Here is a 22358-nt window from a genome sequence, read left to right as displayed (position 1 = left end):
GCCCAACCACTTGGGACATCTTTCACTGCTTTCCCAGGCCACTAGCAAGGAGCTGGATCAGAAGTGGAACAGCAGGGTCGGCACTGTGGCACAGCAAGTAAAGCCACTGCCTGCAGTGCCGGCATCCCATATGGCCACCGGTTTGAGTCCTGCCTGTTCCACTTCCAATCCAGCTCTCTGCCATGGCTTGGGAAAGCAGTAGAAGATGGCCCAAGTCCTTGGGCCCCTGCACCCATGGGAGAGACCCAGAAGCAGCTCCTGGATCCTGGCTTCAGATCAGCTCAGCTCCAGTCACTGAAGCCATCTGGGTAGTAAACTAATGGTAGTAAACTCTCTCTCTCTGTTTCTCTGTGACTCTGCTTTTCAAATAAATAAATTAATCTTAAAAAAAAAAAAAAGTGGAACAACTGGAACACGAACAGGTACCCATATGGGATGCCAGCATCACAGGTACCAGTTTAACCTGCCACGCCACAATGCCAGTCCCTGTACTATTATCGTTTTAATGATTTTGTGACTATTTTATATGAGTGAAGCTGAACATCTTTTTTTTTTTTTTTTTGACAGGCAGAGTTGATAGTGAGAGAGAGAGACAGAGAGAAAGGTCTTCCTTTTGCCGTTGGTTCACCCTCCAATGGCCGCTGTGGCTGGCGCATCACGCTGATCCGAAGCCAGGAGCCAGGTGCTTCTCCTGGTCTCCCATGCGGGTGCAAGGCCCAAGGACTTGGGCCATCCTCCACTGCCTTCCTGGGCCATAGCAGAGAGCTGGCCTGGAAGAGGGGCAATCGGGATAGAATCCAGCGCCCCAACTGGGACTAGAACCCGGTGTGCCGGTGCTGCAAGGCGGAGGATTAGCCTGTTAAGCCACGGCGCCGGCACTGAACATCTTTCAATTTGATTACTGTTTACAGTCCTTGCCTATTTTCTTACTGAACTGTGGTCTTTTAAATTCTTATTTGTTGAACACTTTGTTGACTGGGGCATTAAGCCATTGACTGTAGTATAAATTAAAAATAAGTTATCAAAAAAATTAAGTTAAAAAAACCACACAGATTTCAACATTTTTATGCCAAATTTTCCCATGAATTTTTTGAAGTACCCTCATACAGTCATCACTGCAACAGAGGGTCTTCTCTTTTAGCACAATCCATTTGTGGACACCTTTGTTCTGTGGCCTTCACTTCTCAATGAATAAATACATATATCAAGAAATAAAGTACAGGTTTCCATGAGCACAGATAGCCTGGAAGATATGATTATGGTTAGTTAAGATTTTAAGTCTAAAAATCTGGACTTCAACCCCAGATTTACTACTGAAAACTTGTGATCTTGAGCAAGTTTTTTTCTCTGTGCTTTGGTTTTCCGGATCCACAAAGTGAGAACAGTAATCACCTCTTTCATGGGACTGATATTTGGATGAAAGAGTGTGCATGTGCATGTTTATGTATATGCATGGATGTATGTAACTTTAAAGGCAATACATCAAAAGGGAAGAGGTACTATATGAGGCAGTAAACCTAGAAACTGTCTGACTGAACCAGAAAAACAACTTCACATCGTTTGCTTCACTGCTACTGAACCAGTGATGCCAATGTTGTTCATTCAATATCCATTCAAATAGTGCTGCGGTCCCCAATGGATACTGAGGACATAAATATGAATAAGATAAGGTTCCTTGTCCCCAAAAGAACCATAGGAAAGCCAAATAAGCACAAGAGACCAGTTGGAATAGAATGAAACAGGTATTATCATCAAATTAGATGGAAATATAATGTTTAATTTAATGGCAAGAAAACACAGATTTTACAGTCTAAAAGAACCAGGTTAAAATCGAGCTTCACAGGTAATTCCTCTATGCTCTTGGACAGATTTGCAGAGCTCTCTAAATATCAGTTTTGTTTTTTTTTTTAAAGATTTATTTATTTATTTGAAGGCAGTTACAGGTAGAGGAGAGAGAGGCAGAGATAGAGACAGAGAGATCTTTTTTTTATTATTATTTTTGACAGGCAGAGTGGACAGTGAGAGAGAGACAGAGAGAAAGGTCTTCCTTTTTTTTTTTTTTTGCCGTTGGTTCACCCTCCAATGGCCGCTGCGGCCGGCGCACCGCGCTGATCCGATGGCAGGAGCCAGGTGCTTCTCCTGGTCTCCCATGGGGTGCAGGGCCAAGGACTTGGGCCATCCTCCACTGCACTCCTGGGCCACAGCAGAGAGCTGGCCTGGAAGAGGGGCAACCGGGATAGGATCGGTGCCCCGACCGGGACTAGAACCCGGTGTGCCGGCGCCGCAAGGCAGAGGGTTAGCCTAGTGAGCCACGGCGCGGGCCAAGACAGAGAGATCTTTAATCTGCTGGTTCACTCCCCAAATGGCTAACTCAGCCGGGACTGGGCCAGGTTGAAGCCAGGAGCCAGGAGCTTTTTTGGGCTCTGTCGGTGCAGGGGCCCAAGCAACTAGGCCATCCTCCCCTACTTTTCCAGGCATATTAGAGAGCTGGATTGGAAGTAGAGTAGCCAGGACTCAAACTGGCGCCATGGGATGCTGGCTGCTGGTATCACAGGCAGACTTAACCCACTGTGCCACAGCACCAGTCCTTAAACATCAGTTTCTTTAATTTATAAAATAGGAATGACATGACATACCTGGTAAAGTTACACTGAGGATTAAACATTACCTTATTTGTAGTGTATGTAACATTCTAATATATTGCCTCACATTTCATATGAACTCAATATATGATAGTATAACGATAAAGATCAGGAAGAGGAATAAAGTACTCTGGGAGCTGACAGGGGAAGACATTCAAAAGATTTCATAGAAGCTTAAAGTTTGGTTCTGCAAACTTAAGTTATACTTCTGTGAAGATGTTATCCTAAAACAATGCAGCTCAAGCAATCACAAAAAAAGGATGAAGTTATTTTGCAAAAATATGTAAGACTAGAGCAAGATAATATGTTTACAAAATGTCAATCTATTCCACAAATCTGGATTTTACTAATAAAATCAACTGAAATTGTTTGAACTGGAATTATATAAAGGAATTAAAGATTTTCCATCTTCCAGTCACTTAACTTGAAGCTCTACTTAGTTCGGTAAATAATTAAAACTGAGTGGGTTCATACTCAGCCAAATGTTACAGGCAATTTCGTTTAGAGATAAACAGCCAGTCATTCACCTAGAGCACAATAAGTAAAATTAAATTATTTTGTGGTAAAAGATGAAAATTCCAGAATGTTTCCCTCTGAAAAATACTCTGATAATTGAACTCATTTCCCTCTATTTATTTTTTTCCATAATGTCATCTTCAAGATACAAAAATTTTATCCAAAACAACTCTGGTCCACTTGAGGCCATACTTATGAGATTGCACAATTATTTGAAGATTTTGTTTTTAAGATATTGCAACAGCAATTTTTCTTTGGGCAAATAACATGTTCTTACACAACGTGCTATAAAACAAAACCTTACTGACATTTCCTGCTCAAAAATTCTTTCTAGAAAACATAAAATAATTGTCTGGAATTTTGTTTTTGTTTTTTTAAAAAGATAATTTTATTTGAAAGGCAGAGTGACAGAAAAAAGGAGAGACAGAGAGGGATCTTCCATCTACTGGTCTGCTCCCCAAAAGCCAGCAACAGTCAGGGAAGGGCCAGGCTGAAGCTAGGAGCCAGGAACTCCATCCTGGTCTCCCAGATGGGTGGCTGGGGCCCAAACACTTGGGCCATTTTCTGCTGCTTTTCCAGGTACAATAGCAGGGAGCTGAAAATCAGCTGTGGAGCAGATGACACTCTAGTATGTGATGTCAGTGTCACAAGCAGAGGCTCAACTTGCTGTACCATGCTAACCCCTAACCATTAGTATTATCATCAGCCTAAGCAGGTGAATATTGCTGGAGATAAATCATACAACTGCACAGCCACTTTCAATTCACTTATTCACTCAACAAATACTTATCAGATGCCCATTATATGCCCAATATTATTTGAAATACCAAATTTCAAACCTCAAACCGTTGCTACTTTCTATTAATCAACTTTTCTCTCACACAACTATTTTATTTCTGTTCTCTCTTCAAACTTCCTATCTTACATTTTCCATTCTTAATCTCAGAGATTGACATTCCTTTACCTTTTTAAATTTTTTTTAAAGATTTATTTTAGGCCGGCGCCGTGGCTCAGTAGGCTAATCCTCTGCCTGCGACGCTGGCACACCGGATTCTGTCCCGGTTGCTCCTCTTCCAGTCCAGCTCTCTGCTGTGGCCCAAGTCCTTGGGCCCTGCACCCGCATGGGAGACCAGGAGAAGCACCTGGCTCCTGGCTCTGGATCAGTGCTGTGCACCAGCCGCAGCGCACCAGCTGCAGCGGCCATTGTGGGGTGAACCAACGGAAAAGGAAGACCTTTCTCTCCGTCTACTCTGCCTGTCAAAAAAAAATTATTTTATTTATTTGAAATGCAGAGTTACAGAGAGGCAGAGGCAGAGAGAGAAAGAGAGGACTTCCATCTACTGGTTCACTCCCCAGATGGCCACAATGGCTGGAGCTGCGCTGATCCAAAGGCAGGAGCCAGGAGCTACTTCCTGATCTCCCACACGAATCCAGGGGCCCAAGGACTTGTAGCATCTTTCACTGCTTTCCCAGGCCATAGCAGAGAGCTAGATCGGAGTGGAGCATCTGGGACTCAAACCAGTGCCCATGTGGGATGCTGGCACTGCAAGCGGCAGCTTTATCTGCTATACCACATCGCCGGCCTCTCCTTTACCTTTTAATCACAAATGTAGAGGAAGTATTCCCCAATCTTTTGACTATTACATCTACTAAAATATTACACCTTCATCCATGTTAGCATTCTTCCTTTACAACCAGGGCTGGTCGTGTCCTCTACCTACCAAGGGCAAATCTGTCAAAATACATTCTATCATCCTCTCTCACCTTCTCAGGGACTTCACTCCTTTCATTCTCTGTGTGACATCAATCTTTTCTCCTTTATCCTCATAGCAAATAAGCACTACCCAGTATTTCCCATTTCTCAGTCTTTCTCACAGACAGAATTCTCAAAAAAAGTTGCCTATATACAGTCCCCACTTCCTCATCACCAAACTCTGCTCAGTCTACTGCAACGTGATTTCTGTCCCGACAAATCAAAAGAAATTGCTTTAGGAATTTTAGGAAGACACATTTCAGTTCATTACAAGTATATTTTCTCCTTATAAACTAATGTTTGTGAGAAACCAAATTAAGTCAATATTTTAGTTGGGAGCAAGGAATGACAAGACGATCAATGGCTTCCTAAAATGATCTTGATGTTGCCAAATCATCTTACTGAACCTTACCTTCAGTAGAATGCAAGTATCTACTCCCTTTCTTGAAATACTCTATCCTGTTTTTCTACCTATTTCTCTGGCTCCTCTACTGACAGCTCCTCCTCTGCTCCCTGGAGTTCTTCAAATCTGGGTCCTAGATTCCTTTTTGTATTCTCTTTACACTCTCTCCTTAACAATATCATCTAATCACTCAGCCTTAAATTTAAAAGCCCTCTACACACACTGACAATTCTGTCTTTCAAAAACATAATGATGTTCTATGTGACAATGGCTTATGAATATTCTGCAAAAATCAGAATTATAGAAGGGAACTTCTGGAATATGCAAGCCTACCTTTACCCCTATAGTTCACAGATAAAGAAATGTGACAGAGGTAAAGTGATTGTGTAATGTCACAAAATAAGTGGCAAGCCTAGAGGCAGTACCCAAATGGAGCTTATTAAGAGTAGAAAGTACTGGAGCTGTTGACAGGATACCTTCACCCTCAAACATGAATTTAAGGTTGTTTTTCTGAGAATTTTTAAAGAAACAACCTCAATCTACAGAAGTAAGGTAATCTAAAAGCTGGATCATAAATGTGACTTAAGAGCTGAAGGCTCAACTCAAATCACATCAAGATGGGAATATGGGTTGATTTAAGTTTTCTGTGTTGAAGTGGGGAGCACTATCAGACTGAGCTCATAACCATAAACTTACTATAGTGCCTGAATAAAAGGCAAAATTATGTAAAAAGACTGGTCTTATGATAAAAGAGGTATGACAAGACAAAAATGATATTTCCAGCACAGTGTTGCAGAAGTTACCTGACCTATACATCTCGTGTCCAGTGAAGCACACAGCATGGTGATTATCAAAGCCACTGATCGTCTTGTCATTCCTTGCTTCCAACTAAAATATTGACTTAATTTGGTTTCTCAAAACATTAGTTTATAAGGAGAAAATATACTTGTAATGAACTGAAATGTGTCTTCCTAAAATTCCTATGGTGAAGCCCTAACTTTTAACATGATTGTATTTGGAGATAATGAATTTAAAAAGGTAATAAAGGTTAAATCAGGTCATCAGGGAGGTACCCTATAAGGACTTGTCCTTAAAAGAACTGGTATTAGTAACCTTCTTTTCTACCTGTACGAAGAGGAAAGGTCTTGTAAGGACTACAAGAAAGTGGCTACCTCCAAGACAGGAAGAGAGGTATCTCCAGAAACCATCCTCCTGGCACTTCGATCTTTAGATTTCTAACTGCTTAAACTACAAGAGAATACATTTCTGTTTTTTAAGCTATGTGGTATACTATTATGTCAGCCCTAACAGACTAACATAATAATGACTAATATAAATAAATAAGAGTATCCAGGTTATAGGACAGTAATATTTTCTTATGCAACACAGGTTGAGTAAAGCCTATCTCAAATGCTTATTTTAAATAAGGGATATTTAGAAATGCTTTGAATTCCAGACTTCTCCCGATTTTGGAATATTTACATATACATAATGAGAACTCTTGGAGACGGGACTCAATTTTAAACATTAAATTCGTTTATCATTTATATTTCATGTATACCTTATACATGTAGGCTGAAGGCGACTTTACAAATAATTTTAGTGTGCCTATATTTTCACTGTGACTCATGACAAGGTCAGGTGTAGTATTTTCTACCATGCTATCACGTCATCACTTAAAAAGTTTTGGATTTTGGAACATGCTTATTCTGTATTAGCAAACTAGTATTGTGGTTTCTGAATTTGGTTAAAATAATTCCATCTCCTAGAGTCCATATATTCAGTTGCATGTTCATTCAAATTTCTAAACTACAAAGTGGAGGACCAGATCTTGAAATGTGACATCTCTATTAAGTTCCAGGTACCCTGACAATACTTATTCACAGAGCCAGCCTATATTTACTCAGGAAATACCGATGTACATTACTATGTGTCTTCAAACAGCAACAGTGACTATTTAGGCTAGCAGCAACCTACTCTGTTAATATTACCCATTATCTTCATAATCTTTAAAATGAGCCACTTCATAGTGAAACAAGAAAATGTGGTGCCTGAAAGCTGCCAACACATTGTGATTGATATGAGGTTAGGACAACCTATATTTGGACTATGTATGCCACCTCTACTCCACATCCTAGGACTGAACCCATATATTCTTTTCTAATTCTGTTCTCTTTCCTAGCTCAAAGCAGTTCAGTTTTTTGGTAGCTAAAACAAAACAAACACAACAACAACAAAATATTAACCATACTACTTACTAGTTATGCAAGGGAGAGGAAATGTTTTCTGCCAAGGGCCATTGGATATTTATAATATTATTTGCAGGCTACACAAAACTATCAACTTAAAAATTAGCCTGCTATAGATTTATTTCAAGTCCCACCTGTGGTTGTCTTGGTAGAGTCAGACCAAATGGTTTTGCTGGCCTTACATGGGCTGTGGGATGGACGTCCTCAACGCTGCTTTACAATGTATTTGTATAGTATTTTGGAAAATATCCCCATCCCTATTTCCATGTCATTTTTTAAAAAAAGATTTATTTATTTACTTGAAAGTCAGAGTTACACAGAGAGAGAAGGAGAGGCAGAGAAAGAGAGAGGTCTTCAATCCGTTGGTTCACTCCCAATTTGGCCACAATGGGCGGAGCTGTACAGATCTGAAGCCAGGAGCTTCTTCCGGGTCTCCCACGCAGGTGCAGGACCCAAGGACTTGGGCCATCTTCTACTGCTTTCCTAGGCCACAGCAGAGAGCTGCATCGGAAGTGGAGCAGCTGGGACTAGAACCGGCGCCCATATGGGATGCCGGCACTGCAGGCAGTGGCTTTACCCGCTATGCTACAGTGCCAGCCCCCCTATTTCCATGTCATTCTTAAATGTTTTGTTTTCTTCTGGGGGAGCATCAGTAATCCAGCTTCTCTGCTTCAGGAGAAATCACAAGTAAGACACCTGTACAATGACTGGCACATGGCATACACTTAGTTTCTCCAAGCCCTGTTCATGCATGTCATAATTTTCTAAAATAAAGGGATAGGCATTGTGCATCAGCATTATGTCACTGCTTGAGATGTCTCATAATGGAATGCCTTGTTTGATATTTCTGTCTCTCCCATTCTCTCTGTTACTCTTTCAAATAAAGACATGTTTTTTAAAAAAAATCAGATTTGGGGTTGGCGCTGTGGTGCAGTGGGTAAAGTTGCCATCTGCAGTGCCGGGATTCCATATGGGCACCGGTTTGAGATCGGGCTGCTCCACTTCCGATGCAGCTCTCTGCTGTGGCCTGGGAAAGCAGTAGAAGATGGCCTAAGTCCTTGGGGTCCTGCACCTGCGTGGGAGACACGGAAGCTCCTGGCTCCTGGCTTCAGAATGGCCCAATTCTGGCCATTGTGGCCTTTTGGGGAGTGAACCAGTGGATGGAAGATCTCTCTGCCTCTGCCTCTCTCTACCTCAGCCTTTCAAATATACAAATAAATCCATATTTGAAAAATCAGATTTAATAATATTCTTGAGTGCTAAGAATCTACACAACTGGTTTCCACAACCTATGTAGCATAAGCATTCACATAATCAAAGCAATCTTAGCTTGTTATATTAGGTAAGAGAGATGGATTATTTTTCATCAACCTAAACATTTTGAAATATACCAAAAGGACAATATTAGAAATTACTGTGGGGTAAAAGGGCTCTTACATATAGCTAGGGTAAGATGAAATAATAACTTCTTAAAATTTTTATTTAATTATTTTCATTTTATTTGAAAGAGAGAGAGAGAGAGAGAGAGAGATCTTTCGTGTGCTGTTCCCAAATGTTTGCAACTGCCAGGGCTGAAACCACGCCAAAGTCAGAAGACGGGAACTCAATCAAGTCTCCTCCATGAGTAGCAGAAACCCAAGTACTTTGAGTCATCATCTGCTGCTTCCCCGGATGTACACTAGTAGGAAGCTAGAACTGAAAGTGGACCCAGGACTGAAACACTCATGCATTCTGATATGGGAAGCGGGTGTCCTGGGCAGCATAACTGCTGCACCAAACGCCTATCTCATGAAAGAAACATTTCTAAGAAGAGCCACTTTTCACAATTCAATTGAGTATCCCTAATTTTAGAAATATGTGGTAAACTATGTAAATCAGATTCCTGGATGTCAGAGTACATCAAAAGTATTCCTTACCCTGTTTAAAAGACTGGACTATAGAGGCAGGTATTTGGCCTGTCAGTTAAGATGCTAGCTGGGAAATTCACATCCTATATCAGAATCTCTAACTTCCTGCTAACATGGATTCCAGTTTCCAGCTAACATGCACCCAAAGAAGCAGCAGGTTATGATTCAGTAGCTAGGTCCCTTTTATCCAAATGGGAGATCTGGATTGAATTCCTTGCTACTAGCTCTGGCCTGGATCACCCCACAAAATTGTGAGGAGTGAACTAGGAAATAGGCACTCTCTGCCTGTGACTCTCAAATAAATAAATTAAAAACAAAAGGTTGAAATGTCTTCCAATAGGAATCTAATATTCTTGACACTGAATGGAGCCTACTCTGAGAATGTATGCGGTTAGTTTTGTTTGCAAGAATGAGACTGTTAAATAAACGTTAAAGGTCTGTGGATGACACAAGATGGAAACAGGACGGAAGCAGAACTTAAACATCAAATAGTAATTTTTGTTGTGAACACATATCTAGGTACAAGAATTATTTTAAAAAGCTATAACTATCAGATTTTAAATGCAGCTGAAGTGTACAAAATAAAATAATGATATTAAAATATGCACAGCTTTTGGTTTGGTTTTTTTGGTCTCTGGTAAAATAGCTTAGAAAACACTGCTAAAATCAGCTGACAAAAGTCCTTTGTGGGCTGTACATGCAATGCTAAGACAATAATACTCCATTCATTTTAAACATTACCCACACTTATAATGCAAAAACAATGTGAAACTAAATTACTGAGAGTATTCCACAGAGAAACAAAAACATTCAAAGATGACATGATAAAGTAATTCCCTGAATAATAATATGAGTTATTGGAAAAGTTCACCAAATGAAAAAGTAAAGAAATAGCAATAAAACCACTGATTCTCATTTGGGGGGCAACATTATTTCAAAATAAATGTATTTCCTTTTAAGAAAATCATCTATTCAAATAAATACTACTTTTTCATAAAAATATTAAGACAAATTCTCAATACGTGTTTTTCATACAAGGCATACAAAGACAGCCAAGTTTGATTATTATACTTTCCAGTAAGCTTCCTTGCTTTCAGAAGTGTCCATTCTTAACTTGATTATTTAGTTGTATTCAGTTAGACAACTCTAAAACACTTGTAGATCTTTCTTAAACTATTAAAATTAGGGAACTACAATTTACTCTTGGAAATTGGATAAATAATTGAAGTAAATTAAACATCTTGGCCAATGAAGCTTTGGTATAGTTTTCCACTTGTGCAGAGGTATAAAGTCAAAGGTAATTCAAATACAATGCAATGCACAAAAACAGACTGATTATCAGATCATCTGATTTCACAACCAGATAATATCTATCAAGTGGTTGTGGCAGTTAAAAAATTGTGTTCTGTGAAGATTCATGATAATTTGAATCTTTCTAAACTTTCTAAAGTTTTAGGAATTAGACTAAACTAAAACCTCAAATTAGGATACAATATAAAAGTATTAAAAAATCTCCCAATAATGGGTTAGCAGGCTGAGGGTATATATTTCTTACCTGAAATACTCCTTACCCTAATTTATTGAAGTATAAAATACATTCAACTCAACACAGGCTTCTAATAACTGAAAAAGGTAGCTACTCCAGACCTAATTTTAATTAGATCAAATTTTAAATTAAAAATTCCAATTAAAAAAGGAATTGATAGACTGAGGTTTTAGAGGTTTTTTCCACTTCTCACTTTTTTTTTTTTTTAAGATTTATTTATTTGAAAGGCAGAGTTACAGAGAGGCAAAGGCAGAGAGAGAGAGAGGTCTTTCATTCACTGGTCACTCCCCAAACGGCCCCAACAGGAGCAGGGCCAATTTGAAGAAACAGCCAGGGGCTTCTTCCGGGTCTCCCATGTGGGTGCAGGGTGGGCCATCTTCCACTGGTTTCCCGGGCCTTAGCAGAGAGCTGGATCAGAAGTAGAGCAGCTGATACTCAAACCGGCACCCATACGGGATGCTAGCGCTGCAGATGGTGGCTTTACCCACTACGCCACAGCACTGGCCCCACTGCAGAACTTTTTCCACTGTTGGAACTGTCATTCACTGCCCTTTTTAAAGAATATTTTGAGCTTCATTTGTCCCTAACATTCTCAGTAATATTCACTCGTGACTTTCATTCCCACTTAAGAAAATTAGAACTTACTAAACAGGTAAGGTACAGTGCAATTATTTTTACCAAAGAATTCTTAGCACCCAAATGGCTTTATGACAGAGTTTTATAAGATAATAAACAGTGTACTTGAAAAGTGAATTATACTTTTCAGTAACATTTATTGTACCAAGAGAGGTACATGCCCTAGAAAGTCTGAGAAGGGGCCAATGTTGTGGCTCAGCAGGTTAAGCTGTGGCCTACTACTACCCTACTACTACTACACACCATGAGTGCTGGTTTGAGTCCCAGAGCTCCACTTCTGATCCAGTTCCTTGCTAATGTGCCTGGGAAAACAGCAGAATATGGCCCAAGTGCTTGGGTTCCTGCAGTCCACATGGGAAACTCAGCTGGAGTTCCAGGCCCCTAGCTTTGGCCTGGCCCAGCCCTGATTATTGTGGTCATTTGGGGAGTAAACTAGCGAATGTAAGATCTCTACCTCTATTTTTTCCTTCTTTCTCTGTAACTCTGCCTTTCAAATAAATAAATAAATCTTAAAAAAAAAAAAAAAGTGGGAGAAATCCTTCCTCTCCATAAAAACTAGACTTGGATTGGGTATTTTAAGACATCACTGGTCTGACAAAGGAAAGTCTATCTAAGGTCTCCTTCTATCTTTCCAAAAGACAAAGAAGCTATATAACAGACACAGAGACTACATGGCCAAAGTCCTAGGGTGGCTGTGAGGCAAGGTGGGAACAGAAGGGAATGTAAGCAACAAGAAACTAATAGGAGCAATAGATACTTGGAAGGGCCAGGCTACTGTGACAAGTGTCTATATCACCAACACTGTAGGGATACTGAACCCCGGAGGTGGGCAGCTAAATTTGTGACTTTCTAGGCTAAAACCCACAATGGCCACTGAAGTAATCCCAAGTCAGAGGTACCCCTTTAATGCTAAGCAGAAGTACCATTTTTAATCCATTAACATAAGATTCTAGGGATCAACCTTAAACTGTTATTCAAATCATAACAGACATGCATCTAAGAAGTTCAGTATGTCTCAAGTAGGGCACATAAAAAGAAATCCTATCCAGAAACACTGCAACCAAACTATAGAACACTAAAGCAAAAAGATCTTGATCATCAAAGAAGCCAAAAAGGACACACTGTTGACAATGGAGGAACAGTAGTACAGCAGACTTCTCAATGCAACAATGAAAGTAAAAAAATAGGGCCGGCGCTGCGGCTCAGTAGGCTAATCCTCTGCCTTGCGGTGCCGGCACACCAGGTTCTAGTCCCGGTTGCCCCTCTTCCAGGCCAGCTCTCTGCTGTGGCTAGGGAGTGCAGTGGAGGATGGCCCAAGTTCCTGGGCCCTGCACCCCATGGGAGACCAGGAGAAGCACCTGGCTCCTGCCATCAGATCAGTGCGGTGCACCGGCCGCAGCGGCCATTGGAAGGTGAACCAACGGCAAAAAAAAAAAAAGGAAGACCTTTCTCTCTGTCTCCCTCTACTGTCCACTCTGTCTGTCCAAAAAAAAAAAAAAGTAAAAAAATAATAGAATAATATTATTAGAGTGTTGAGCTAAAATAGCTATCACTTTAGAAATGTGTGCTCCCTAAAATAGATGTTAGGGTAAGTAATAAATCAGGAAGTTTACCACCAGATTTGCTCAAATACAAACTTTCAAGGCATATACTGTAACAAGAAACCAATGATGATTTCAAAGTAGCTCAACTATGACAAATGTAGAAAAATAAAATGTTGGCCAGCGCCGCGGCTCACTAGGCTAATCCTCCGCCTTGCGGCGCCGGCACACCAGGTTCTAGTCCCGGTCGGGGCACCGATCCTGTCCCGGTTGCCCCTCTTTCAGTCCAGCTCTCTGCTGTAGCCAGGGAGTGCAGTGGAGGATGGCCCAAGTGCTTGGGCCCTGCACCCGCATGGGAGACCAGGAGAAGCACCTGGCTCCTGCCATTGGATCAGCGCGATGCGCAGGTCGCAGCGCCAGCCGCGGTGGCCATTGGAGGGTGAACCAACGGCAAAAGGAAGACCTTTCTCTCTGTCTCTCTCTCTCACTATCCACTCTGCCTGTCAAAAAAAATAAAAATAAAATAAAATGTTAAGTATGCAGATAAACATAAACAAGCATTGTATAAAACAGTAAAAGTGTCTAATTTGTGAAAAAATTTTTGAAATTTTGATAATGATAAGTGAATGAAGAAGAAAAATACAGGATCTTAAGTGTACTGAAACTAGAGTATCAAAATAGTACTTGACAGAAAGAAATTCAAATAGTACAAAAATGTCAACAATCAAAATACACCATTAGACTCAGCACTTTAAAGGCATTCTGAATATTATAGTTTTCAAAATTCCATGCTATTTGTAAGGACATAGAAAAGTCAAAAAATAAGAAAAGAAGCCCACGAAGATAAAAGACACTGGGATAGGCACTGTGGTACAGTGGGTTATGCTGCTGCTTGGGACAGAAGCATCCCACATCAAGGTGCTGGTCTGAGTCCTAGTTGCTCCACACTTTTTTTTTGGACAGGTAGAGTCACAGATAGTGAGAGAGAGAGAGACAGAGAGAAAGGTCTTCCTTCCATTGGTTCACTCTCCAAACGGCTGCTACAGCCGGCACGCTGTGCCGATCCGAAGCCAGGAGCCAGGTGCTTCCTCCTGGTCTCCCATGCACCTGGGCCATCCTCCACTGCCCTCCCCAGGCCACAGCAGAGAGCTGGACTGGAAGAGGAGCAACCGGGACTAGAACCCGGTGCCCATATGGGATGCCGGCACCACAGGCGGAGGATTAACCAAGTGAGCCACGGTGCTGGCCCCCATTCCACACTTCTGATCCAGCTTCCTTTTAGCGTGCCTGTGAGGCAGTAAATTTGGGTTCCTGCCATCTATGTGGGAGACCCAGAAGGAGTTCCTGGCTCCTGGCTTCATCTTGCCTGGCCTTTTGGGGAGTGAACCAGCAGGTGGAACATCTCTCTCTCTCTCTTTTTAAAGATTTATTTATTTTATTTATTTGAAAGTCAGAGTTACACAGAGAGAGGAGAGGCAGAGATAGAGAGAGAGGTCTTCCATCCGATGGTTCACTCCCCAGTGGGCCACAATGGCTGGAGCTGCGCCAATCCAAAGCCAGGAGACAGGAGCTTCTTCCAGGTTTCCCACAAGGGTGCAGGGGCTCAAGGACTTGGGCCATCTTGTACTGCTTTCCCAGGCCATAGCAGAAAGCTGGATCGGAAGTGGAACACCAGGGACTTGAACCCATATGGGATGCCATTGCTTCAGGCCAGGGCATTAACCCACTGCACCACAGCGCCGGCCCCAAACATCTCTCTCTCTCTCAACCTGTTTAACCCACCAAGCCATAATGCCCACCCTGGAATATCTGCATGTATATAATGAAACACCTACATGACAGAACCTAAATTTACACACAAAATTCAGTTATGCTTCATATACACCTTATGCACATGGCCGGAAGGTAATTTTATACAATATTTGCAGGGTGCTTGTGTTTTAACTGACTCATCATATGAAGTCAGATGTAGAATTTTGCACTTGTGGCATCATATCAATAGTAACAAGTTTAGGATTTTGCATCATTTCAGATTTTTGATATTCAAATGAGGAAACATTTTTGTATTTTCAATCTGGCACTATTTATTGTAAAAGTTATAGACAACTGAATGTTCACTGTCAAAAGAAAAAAGATGGTTCACTTACATAATAAAATATTATACAGCAATGAATAAGAATTTTTCACATTTAGCAAATAAAATTTTGCATATTTAACAAATATTTACCCAATACATACCAGGTGTTATGCACAGAGATGCTACAGACAGCCACAATGAACAAAAATTCAAACTCAGATAGTAATAAGAGTGAAGGAAATTAGTATGGATGTTACATCATGTTTGTGTACAATTCTGTTATTTCTTTTTTTAAAGATCTATTTATTTAATGAAAGGCAAAGTTACAGGGGCGGGCAGGGGGAGAGTGTGAGCATTCCAATCACTGGTTCACTCCCCAAAATGGACGTAACAGCTGTTACCGGACCAGGCTAAAGACAGCCTGAACTCCATCCAGGGTAGCAGGGGTCCAAGTACTTGGACCATCTTTTGCTGCTTTCCCAGACAAATCAGCAAGGAGCTGGACTGGAAGCAGAGCAGCCAGGACTTGAACTTGTGCTTATATGGGATGCTGGCGTTGCAAGCAGTGGCTTAACCTACTGAGCCACAATGCCAGCCACTGTGCACGATTGTGAGCAGAGTGCTTAGAGAAGCTTTCTCTGGGAACTTCACAATAGAGAATAGGCACGAAAAATAATGGGACAGAGCATCGTGAGGCAAGGAAAAAAGAATTAAACAGGTTTTGATGGAAGAGTCTGCCTGGCATGTTTCATTACCAACAGTTATGATTACCAATAAATTTAAACACATAAGTTTTCTAGAATCAACGTTTTGCAGGTGTATCTGATTGTAATTTTACTAAAATGTTTTTGGAAAGAAAAAATTCATAAAAGTTTAATATATAATAAAGTCTAAAGACACTAACCTATCTTGGAATACAAATAGTTATTGAATATAAATAAGTATATTTACATCTGAATTGCCCATATAGTCATTTAACAAACTTTTATCATGGAACCATGACAGAAAACCCAATTTTATAGAGACCTCAGTCATATTTCTAAAGACTGAAGAAAATTCTTTTATCCCATAAAAGCAAGTACTGTAATCTTCCATAAAGAGACCAAGAAAATTTATGAGGGCAAGGGAACCTTAGATATTCTCTTGACTAAGGTCTTTTGGAACCTAGAGACTTAACAGTTTCTGGAAGGACTTAGAGTCATTGAGGGAAGAAGCAGTTAGTCAGATTAACCAATTCAACTTCACTGTACTTTCTGTTCTGACCTTATCTGAACCACACGGCAGCATCTGACACAGTTGTCTATTCTTAAAAGTATTCTGTGGAAGTAAAAACTTTCATGTGCTTAAAAAAAAAAAAGAGCATATATTAGAAAAAAATGTGGAAAATATTGCACCCCTCTGTTCCTTATCTTCCGAGTTGTCTCCCTGCTAGTTGTCTCCTCTGTCACACTGTTCTCTTACCCAGCCTGGGCCTTCTGCTGTCTCCTATCTCCTTAAGTGACTCACTAGGTTCTATAGTTAAAAATACTATTGTGAACTTATATTTCTGGTTATGAAATTTCGATATAAATATATATATATAATAGCACTACTTGCATGACTGTTAATATTCTAAAGTTTAACATGTCATTTCTTCCCCATCCCTACCAACCTTCTTATAAAAAATAAACCTCTCAGTACCTGGCACAACCATCTGCCCAGCTACTAAATCCAGAAATTGTCATTCTGAGTCTCCTCTTTTCCTGACCACTCACTGAATCCAGGACCAAGTCCTATTCCGAACATATTTGGTATTCTCACACTCTCTACATTCTATGCCACTTCCTACTCAAGGTAGTCCCACTTCATCTGCTGCAGTGGACTCCTAACTTCTCTCTGCATTTCTAATCTTGGGCCCTTCAATTCATCCTCCATAGATGAGTAAATTATAATTTTATACACTACATTTCTCCTCTGAACTGTAGAAAGATTTCTCACTGCACTCAAGTCAAATCCAAACTCATTCCCACAGTCTGTAGAGCTCTACATAACCTGGGTCCTGTGTATCTTTCTGACTTCATCTGTCACTGTAATTCTGAGTCTACTGTGCTAAAGCCTCAAAGATGTACGTAACTGTACTGTTAGTTGTGTCTGAGACTCTTGTTTGTTTCCTTCATAGCACTTCTCATTTCCCACTGTTTTCCCCAGAACCTGGTATAAGGCCTAGAATACAAGATACTCGCTCACTAACAGGATGATGAACAGATAAGACAACAAATACCATAAAAAAATAAGTTTTCCTTTTTAAAATAAAAATTTATTTGAGAGGCAGAGAGACAGCCCCCTCCTTTGATTCGCTCTCCAAATGCTTGCAATGGTCCTGGGCTGGGGAGCCAAAGCCAGTAACTAGAAACTTAATCCAGGTCTCCCAGAGGGGTAGGTAAGCAGCAGGAGCTCAATCACTTGAGCCATCATTTCAGCCTCCCTGGGTGTACATTAGCATGGGGCTGGAGTCAGGAGTGGAGATGAGCAGTGAACCCAGGTACTTTGATATGGTGTACCAGCAACTTAACTGCTAGGCCAAATGCCCATCCAGAAAATGATTTTTCCATGCAAAGAAGGTAACTGCTAGAAGACATCATCAAATATCAAAAGAACAGTCGGCTTCAATACCCAAATTCTTATTATGGTTTACACAGACAATGTAAACTGTTAGCAAAATTACAAAAAGTTTATAAGAATGGCCTACAAGAATGTCTCTTTTGGTTTAGAATACCACATAAGCATAAAATACTCACAACATAAAATGTACACTGAGATATTTACTTACTGACACTTTATTAATAATGAGTAAACAATAATTAGGTAGGCAGCAACAGGAAGGCATTCTTTCAAAAGAAGGTTGGGAAAGAGTTTTACCAATAGCTTGGGTGGCCACATAACAATAAAGATCATAATCATGGTTAACTGTATGTTGGACACTGTTCTAAATATTTTACTTAAATCTACTCAAACTTAAATAAAGATATAATAAAGGTCCTGACTTCCCAGTCTAGGAGAAGACTGAGATAGCAATAGTAAGTAACTAAACCCAAGTAACAGAGCTGGAATTTGAACCTTGGCAATCAATCTAGCCTAACAGCCCTTGCACTTCATTCTATAGGCTTAGTCCTTCCGAATCATCTATAAAGACCAACGTTATCATCAGAAAACCTCCAAAACGGGAAAACATCTGAACTACTGAAAACACTACACATTCAAGGAATAACAAACTCTTTAGCAATTATAGACTAGCCGGCATAGGATTACTCAACATGCTGCCTTTGCTCAATTTAGATATGCCTGAAACTTTAAGTATCACCTTTTATCTGACACAGAAAAGTATCTCCTCTTCAAATTTCCTTGATTCTGCAAATCAAAGAGCACGTTATTTTTAAATGGGCTTTATATAAGGGTTTACATAATACATAGCTTCTGCTCAGCAAGCTCTATGCAATGCTGCTTTGCCAGACAGAATAAGGAGTATCTTGAGGCAACATGCTCTTTAAAAGTTGACTCTTAAAAATATTTGCAAATCTTTCGGAAAGAAGATTGACAACTAACACAAGACATCATAACTAACGTACCAATGTTATATTTCATGTGCTTTACGTGTTTGTCAGGATTCTCTAATTTAGAGTTCATTTTCACACTAAATGGAGAAATACACAAAGAGCCTATGGCCAAAACCAAGAATGCTACTGGCACCCAGCATGATCAATCATCTAGGAAAGAGACTAAACAGGTTTTGTGAAATCAGTGGAACTAAAAGAGTTCCAAACAAGACAAAGAATTAACTCTTCTATAGTGGCTATTTATCCAGAATGAAAAATAACAAGAGAAAAGACTATAAATAACAGACACATAATATTATAGAATGTTAAAATCACAAATAGCTGGGGAATTTTTTGTCAGGCGAAGTTAGCCACATTCATTTAGTAGAGACAGGTGCTGCAAGTAGCCTGTTGTTTCCACTTGCCACAAAGAAGACGCTTCAATTCCCGATAGTAAGAAGGCACAATTTCAGAATAACTGTTCTAAAGAATATAACAAATTGTATTTCCCTACTCCATCCCACAGCAAATCTCGCCAAGCACAGTTTGTGTTTTCCTACAACTTACAAAAGTAAACCAGTTAAGGAAAAAGAATGCACGTATATGTATGTGTTTATGCCTTTGGGTATATGTATGCGTTGTCTGCCTGTGTGCCTGTGTGTGTGTGTGTGTATTCCTTCAGCACATAAAGCAAAACATTTTCATGCAAACCAGGAAACATTACCAAACCATTATCAAGACACCAAGGGACAGTCTTAGCTGAACAGAAATAACATTTGTAAATTTCGTTCCAGTTCAGGTTCTGGCAGTTCTTGAGCCAGATGACTTCAGGCAGGCCACTTACTGATTATCTGAGTCCTAGTTTTCTCCCCTATTAAATGAGAACACTCTATAGTTCCTCCTAATTCTAAATATCGGTTTCAGTAAAATAAGGTTTCTTATTTAATATAAGTAAGTAAGACAGGGCTACTTCTAAGAAATCTTAGTTAACTATAATATATAAGTGCCAAAACTTTGAGATTTTCTGCGCTTGGAAATTCTCACTAATGATATATCATAACCAAAAAAAAAAAAAAATCACTTAAACTTACAAATGCAAAACTGTACTCACTTTCCAGTTACCTACTTATTAACCACAGTGACTAATTCAGTGGATCACAGTATCAAACTATCCTTGGCTAGCTTCACCATGTTAAAAAGCAGGGCAAAGATCATTACAGTAAAGTCTAATAATATTTTCAGATTAAAAAAGCACACAATATAAAACATCAAATTTTGAAATGATTCAAAGTAACAGCATTCTGCCCCAACACATCACCAGCTCTTATAGTAAAATGACAGTACCATCATACTTTCATTTATATAGTGATTTCTAATTTACTATCTCAATCTTGTGTGACAGTCCTGTGAAATAAAGCAAGGAGTACTTTTATCAACACAACCCAGATGAGTTTGGAATGTTTAGTCACCTGCCAGCCTTTATTCAATAAGTACTGGCGCCCAGACTCCAATTTAGGTCTTGCAGGTTTGAGTCCCAGCTGCTCCACTTCCGACCCAGCTCCCTGCTAATGCACCTGGGAAGGCAGTAGAAGATGGCCCAAATTCTTGAGCCCCTGCACCCACATGGGAGACCCAGAAGAAGCTCTTGGCTCCTGGCTTAGGATAGGCCCAGCCCCAGCGGTTGCGGCCATTTGGGGAGTGAACCAGCAAATGGAAGATTTCTCTCTCTCTCTCTCTAATTCTGCCTTTCAAATAAAATAAATCTTTAAAAAAAATCAGTGATTCAAGACAAAGGCAGAAAGAAGTTGGAAAAGTGAGAAAAATTGAGAAATCAGTTTCTGAATCATAATGGAATTGAACAAAAAGAATGTAAGATCAGATTTGGTGGTTATACAACAATAAACAAATTTATCAGGTGTAAAACTTATGATACATTTGTCATTTTTAATTCCACATCTCAAAAATCTTGTCAATTCATTTCATAGATGAGTGTGAAACAATTTTCTAACTAAGAAATAAGAATATGTAAATTAAATGATTAAACTAGCTATAGGTAAACTGCCAAAAGGCTTCAAATCACTTATTGAAGTATTTTAGAAACTTAGTTATATTCATATTTCCTTCTGGAACATGAGTTACAGGAATTAAACTATTAATCAATTGTAAGCAAGTAGGTTATCTCTCAATAGGAAAAAAAAGTGCTTTAAAATAACGTAGGCGAAGAAATAAAATATTTAAGACTTCAATTCAGAGTCATTTCGCACCTACATCAACTGGTCACATTCGTCTGGACACTAACATCTCCTTCCAAAGGTCAAGAAAAACACAATCTGGGGTGCATAAAACGCTGCCTAGGATGAGAACAGTTTCTCTCTATCATCGTCTATGCTAAGCACTAATTTCAGACCTAATGAAAACACACTTAATAGGTAGCAGCAGTGGAGAACAGTACATTCTGTATCCTTACAGCACTAGAAATACATACACAAGCTTCTCCAAATAACCAATGCAATCTCAACAAATCCCTGACAAGTCCCAGAGGAGAACGGGAAGACTCCAGGAACGTTTAGAACGAGGAGCAATGCTGACAGAGGCGTGTGAACAGTGTCAGTCTAATCAGTATCAGACTGCTGCACGGAGTTGCAGGAAAATAAAAGATGACTGTCATTAAGTAATCTAGCAGTGTGACACCGGGCCACACAGGGCTTCTTAGAATTCTAGAGACTGACATTAAGCCGACCTCCCATTTTCACCATAAATACCTCCACTGTAATGAAACGCAGGGGTCAGGGATAGGGTTTGGCAAAAACTGTCATTTTTCACGCAAGCAGTGGGAGATCCGAGAAGGTCCTCTGCAAAGGTTCCCGAAGTGAAGGCCCATTTATTTCTCTGACCACCATGCACCACCAGCGCCTGACATGGCCCTTGCACGCCTGAATTTTGTTTAGGAGCGGAGACACTTAGCATCACGCGCTAGTGGCCGGGGAGGGCAAGAATCAAACTGACAGATGCTGAGAAACAGCTCGGTCATCCGCAGGGAAGACCTTCTCCATTTACTACCAGACGCTGGAAGGGGTTCTTCCAGGAAGGCGAACACGGCTTCCAAGTGCGCAGAGGGGTGGGCAGTCTGGTGTCCGGCTTCCATGTCTCGGTGACCAACCATGAGCGTTCCAAATACCCTGGCTACACTCAGCCTGAGACAGCCAGAGTCAGCACGCTGCTGGAAGTCGAAATCAAGGTGCCCTAGATCTGCACGGCCTCAAGCGACAGGGTCCTGGAAGAGGCCACGCTCTGAGCATCGCCTCAGGCTCCCATCCCCGGTTCCCCGCGTTCGTTTACCTACCCGCCCCGACCCCGGCTTCTCCGGATCCTGGAAGCGGCTCCTGACCGACTCTCACACCCGCCGCTGGGCTCCGGCCAACCGGAACTCGTTCGCGTCACTTCCGGTCCGGTCCCCCGCTGCAGAGACAGCCTCCAAAAGAAAAACGTTCCTCCCTCCTTTCGGCCGCCTCGGCT

The 22358-nt window shown here is 40.6% G+C and overlaps 1 protein-coding gene across 1 annotated transcript in view; it reads right to left on the bottom strand.

The window, feature by feature from the left end:
* VMP1 (vacuole membrane protein 1) overlaps positions 1-22294 on the bottom strand; it is a 148740-nt gene extending 126446 nt beyond the window's left edge. Inside the window, exon 1 of the mRNA XM_062216741.1 lies at positions 22186-22294. The gene's annotated coding sequence lies outside the window, so the exon portion shown is untranslated. The remainder of the gene's footprint in view (positions 1-22185) is intronic.
* Positions 22295-22358: the final 64 nt, after the last annotated feature.

This window comes from Lepus europaeus, chromosome 18 (genome assembly GCF_033115175.1).
Source record: "Lepus europaeus isolate LE1 chromosome 18, mLepTim1.pri, whole genome shotgun sequence".
In the NCBI taxonomy this organism is placed as follows: domain Eukaryota; kingdom Metazoa; phylum Chordata; class Mammalia; order Lagomorpha; family Leporidae; genus Lepus; species Lepus europaeus.
This window is presented reverse-complemented; position numbering and strand designations above follow the sequence as displayed.